At 63.1% G+C, this 5,000-nt stretch overlaps 1 non-coding gene across 1 annotated transcript; it reads right to left on the bottom strand.

The window, feature by feature from the left end:
* Positions 1 to 1,511: 1,511 nt before the first annotated feature.
* Positions 1,512 to 1,630, bottom strand: LOC142006067 (5S ribosomal RNA). The gene has a single exon (XR_012643214.1). It is a non-coding gene; the product is annotated as a 5S ribosomal RNA (ribosomal RNA).
* Positions 1,631 to 5,000: the final 3,370 nt, after the last annotated feature.

Consider the following 5,000-nt stretch of genomic DNA (forward strand, 5'->3'; position numbering starts at 1 on the left):
GCTCCCCGGGCACCAGGTCAACCTCCGCTGCTTTCAGCGGGGGTTGACCTGGTGGCCGATTCGCTCCCCGGGCACCAGGTCAACCTCCGCTGCTTTCAGCGGGGGTTGACCTGGTGGCCGATTCCCTCCCCGGGCACCAGGTCAACCTCCGCTGCTTTCAGCGGGGGTTGACCTGGTGGCCGATTCGCTCCCCGGGCACCAGGTCAACCTCCGCTGCTTTCAGCGGGGGTTGACCTGGTGGCCGATTCGCTCCCCGGGCACCAGGTCAACCTCCGCTGCTTTCAGCGGGGGTTGACCTGGTGGCCCATTCGCTCCCCGGGCACCAGGTCAACCTCCGCTGCTTTCAGCGGGGGTTGACCTGGTGGCCGATTCCCTCCCCGGGCACCAGGTCAACCTCCGCTGCTTTCAGCGGGGGTTGACCTGGTGGCCGATTCCCTCCCCGGGCACCAGGTCAACCTCCCGTGCTTTCAGCGGGGGTTGACCTGGTGGCCGATTCCCTCCCCGGGCACCAGGTCAACCTCCGCTGCTTTCAGCGGGGGTTGACCTGGTGGCCGATTCGCTCCCCGGGCACCAGGTCAACCTCCGCTGCTTTCAGCGGGGGTTGACCTGGTGGCCCATTCGCTCCCCGGGCACCAGGTCAACCGCACCCTTTTTCGGCCGCCTTCGCCTCCAAATTTTTCCCCCCGTTTCCTTGCCCACTCCTCGGTCACTTCATACGCCCTCCCCCTTACATCCACCGTACGCAACACCTCCACCGGGCTTAATAGTCCACAACCGAGACCCAGGGCCTTCCCCGCTCTCAACAACCTCCACCCACGGTCCCCCTCCACCGGGCTTAATAGTCCACAACCGGGACCCAGGGCCTTCCCCGCTCTCAACAACCTCCACCCACGGTCCCCCTCCACCGGGCTTAATAGTCCACAACCGGGACCCAGGGCCTTCCCCGCTCTCAACAACCTCCACCCACGGTCCCCCTCCACCGGGCTTAATAGTCCACAACCGAGACCCAGGGCCTTCCCCGCTCTCAACAACCTCCACCCACGGTCCCCCTCCACCGGGCTTAATAGTCCACAACCGGGACCCAGGGCCTTCCCCGCTCTCAACAACCTCCACCCACGGTCCCCCAAGACGCACGTTCCAAGCCTTAACCCTCAGACCATCCACCCCCCGGGGGGGACCCCACACCCACCTGACCCCAACTCACTCCCACCAAAAACACCACCACCGCCACCGCCTCAACGGCCTGCCCAACCCAGCACTCCCACACACACACCTGCCCCACCAACGCTCCACACACGCTTTCTTCCCTCTCCCCGACCCGACCCAAGCCATCGCACCGCACCGGGTGAGGGCCTTAGCTTCCTCGCCCGCCCCCCCGCCCCCGACACGCAGGCAGGCAGAGGGAAAGGCCTCAGCGCCCCCCAGGACCGTCGCGCCGCCTTGGCCTCACGGCTTCCCTGCTCCCGCACGGCAGACACACGCCCCGCTCTACCCCCGCTGGGGCCAAAAGCTGCCTACGGCACCTGGGATTCCCAGGCGGTCACCCATCCAGGTACTAGCCAGGCCCGGGACGGTTTACCTTCCGAGATCGGACGAGATCGGGGGCATTCGGTCCGGTATGGCCGTAGGCCCCCGCCTCCCCGGGCTTTAGCGTCAGCAGCCTGGCCTCAGTCAGCCGGGCCCAAACAATTAACCCGGAGGCCGGGCCGAGGGAAAACTTCCTCCGAGCCGGCCCAAGGGGAAGGGAGGACGAGGACGCCGGGCCCGGGAGGTGACAGGACGTGCACGTCAGACCCGGGAAGCTGTGCGCCCCGAGGTTAACCCCCGGGCCGGGGCGGGGAGAGAAAAATGTTCTAAGTCCGGTAGGGACAGCAGGTCAACCCCGGTCCGAGGCGGGGAGAGAAATTTTCCAAGTCCGGCAGGGACAGCAGGTCAACCCCGGCCGCCGTAGCAGAGGTTGACCTGGTGTCCGATTCGCTCCCCGGGCACCAGGTCAACCTCGGGCGCTTTAGCGGAGGTTGACCTGGTGTCCGATTCGCTCCCCGGGCACCAGGTAAACCGTGGCCGCTTTCAGCGGAGGTTGACCTGGTGGCCGATCCCCTCCTCGGGCTCCAAGTCCGGCAGGGACAACAGGTCAACCCCGGTTCCGGGCGGGGAGAGAAAAATTTTCTAAGTCCGGCAGGGACAGCAGGTCAACCCCGGCCGCCGTAGCAGAGGTTGACCTGGTGTCCGATTCGCTCCCCGGGCACCAGGTCAACCTCGGGCGCTTTAGCAGAGGTTGACCTGGTGTCAGATTCGCTCCCCGGGCACCAGGTCAACCTCGGGCGCTTTAGCAGAGGTTGACCTGGTGTCCGATTCGGTCCCCGGGCACCAGGTAAACCGTGGCCGCTTTCAGCGGAGGTTGACCTGGTGGCCGATCCCCTCCTGGGGCTCCAAGTCCGGCAGGGACAGCAGGTCAACCCCGGTCCCAGGCGGGGAGAGAAAAAATTTCTAAGTCCTTCAGGGACAACAGGTCAACCCCGGTTCCGGGCGGGGAGAGAAAAATTTTCTAAGTCCGGCAGGGACAACAGGTCAACCCCGGTTCCGGGCGGGGAGAGAAAAATTTTCTAAGTCCGGCAGGGACAGCAGGTCAACCCCGGCCGCTTCAGCGGAGGTTGACCTGGTGTCCGATTCGGTCCCCGGGCACCAGGTAAACCGTGGCCGCTTTCAGCGGAGGTTGACCTGGTGGCCGATCCCCTCCTCGGGCTCCAAGTCCGGCAGGGACAGCAGGTCAACCCCGGCCGCTTTAGCAGAGGTTGACCTGGTGTCCGATTCGCTCCCCGGGCACCAGGTAAACCGTGGCCGCTTTCAGCGGAGGTTGACCTGGTGGCCGATCCCCTCCTCGGGCTCCAAGTCCGGCAGGGACAGCAGGTCAACCCCGGCCGCTTTAGCAGAGGTTGACCTGGTGTCCGATTCGCTCCCCGGGCACCAGGTAAACCGTGGCCGCTTTCAGCGGAGGTTGACCTGGTGGCCGATCCCCTCCTCGGGCTCCAAGTCCGGCAGGGACAACAGGTCAACCCCGGTCCCAGGCGGGAGAGAAAAATTTTCTAAGTCCGGCAGGGACAACAGGTCAACCCCGGTCCCAGGCTGGAGAGAAAAATTTTCTAAGTCCGGCAGGGAGAACAGGTCAACCCCGGTCCCAGGCGGCAGAGAAAAATTTTCTAAGTCCGGCAGGGACAGCAGGTCAACCCCGGTCCCAGGCTGGAGAGAAAAATTTTCTAAGTCCGGCAGGGACAGCAGGTCAACCCCGGCCGCTTTAGCAGAGGTTGACCTGGTGTCCGATTCGCTCCCCGGGCACCAGGTCAACCTCTGGCGCTTTAGCAGAGGTTGACCTGGTGTCAGATTCGCTCCCCGGGCACCAGGTCAACCTCGGTCGCTTTAGCAGAGGTTGACCTGGTGTCCGATTCGCTCCCCGGGCACCAGGTAAACCGTGGCCGCTTTTAGCGGAGGTTGACCTGGTGGCCGATTCCCTCCTCGGGCTCCAAGTCCGGCAGGGACAGCAGGTCAACCCCGGTCCCAGGCGGGGAGAGAAAAAATTTCTAAGTCCGGCAGGGACAACAGGTCAACCCCGGTCCCAGGCTGGAGAGAAAAATTTTCCAAGTCCGGCAGGGACAGCAGGTCAACCCCGGCCGCTTCAGCTGAGGTTGACCTGGTGTCCGATTCGCTCCCCGGGCACCAGGTAAACCGTGGCCGCTTTCAGCGGAGGTTTACCTGGTGGCCGATCCCCTCCTCGGGCTCCAAGTCCGGCAGGGACAACAGGTCAACCCCGGTCCCAGGCGGGAGAGAAAAATTTTCTAAGTCCGGCAGGGACAACAGGTCAACCCCGGTCCCAGGCTGGAGAGAAAAATTTTCTAAGTCCGGCAGGGACAGCAGGTCAACCCCGGCCGCTTTAGCAGAGGTTGACCTGGTGTCCGATTCGCTCCCCGGGCACCAGGTCAACCTCTGGCGCTTTAGCAGAGGTTGACCTGGTGTCAGATTCGCTCCCCGGGCACCAGGTCAACCTCGGTCGCTTTAGCAGAGGTTGACCTGGTGTCCGATTCGCTCCCCGGGCACCAGGTAAACCGTGGCCGCTTTCAGCGGAGGTTGACCTGGTGGCCGATTCCCTCCTCGGGCTCCAAGTCCGGCAGGGACAGCAGGTCAACCCCGGTCCCAGGCGGGGAGAGAAAAAATTTCTAAGTCCGGCAGGGACAACAGGTCAACCCCGGTCCCAGGCTGGAGAGAAAAATTTTCCAAGTCCGGCAGGGACAGCAGGTCAACCCCGGTCCCAGGCGGGAGAGAAAAATTTTCTAAGTCCGGCAGGGACAACAGGTCAACCCCGGTCCCAGGCGGCAGAGAAAAAATTTCTAAGTCCGGCAGGGACAACAGGTCAACCCCGGTCCCAGGCGGGAGAGAAAAATTTTCTAAGTCCGGCAGGGACAACAGGTCAACCCCGGTCCCAGGCGGCAGAGAAAAAATTTCTAAGTCCGGCAGGGACAACAGGTCAACCCCGGTACCGGGCGGGAGAGAAAAAATTTCTAAGTCCGGCAGGGACAACAGGTCAACCCCGGTCCCAGGCTGGAGAGAAAAAATTTCTAAGTCCGGCAGGGACAACAGGTCAACCCCGGTCCCAGGCGGCAGAGAAAAAATTTCTAAGTCCGGCAGGGACAACAGGTCAACCCCGGTCCCAGGCGGGAGAGAAAAATTTTCTAAGTCCGGCAGGGACAACAGGTCAACCCCGGTCCCAGGCGGGAGAGAAAAATTTTCTAAGTCCGGCAGGGACAACAGGTCAACCCCAGTCCCAGGCGGCAGAGAAAAATTTTCTAAGTCCGGCAGGGACAACAGGTCAACCCCGGTCCCAGGCTGGAGAGAAAAAATTTCTAAGTCCGGCAGGGACAACAGGTCAACCCCGGTCCCAGGCGGGAGAGAAAAAATTTCTAAGTCCGGCAGGGACAACAGGTCAACCCCGGTCCCAGGCGGGAGAG

The sequence above is a fragment of the Carettochelys insculpta genome, unplaced genomic scaffold, assembly GCF_033958435.1.
Source record: "Carettochelys insculpta isolate YL-2023 unplaced genomic scaffold, ASM3395843v1 scaffold_0038, whole genome shotgun sequence".
In the NCBI taxonomy this organism is placed as follows: domain Eukaryota; kingdom Metazoa; phylum Chordata; order Testudines; family Carettochelyidae; genus Carettochelys; species Carettochelys insculpta.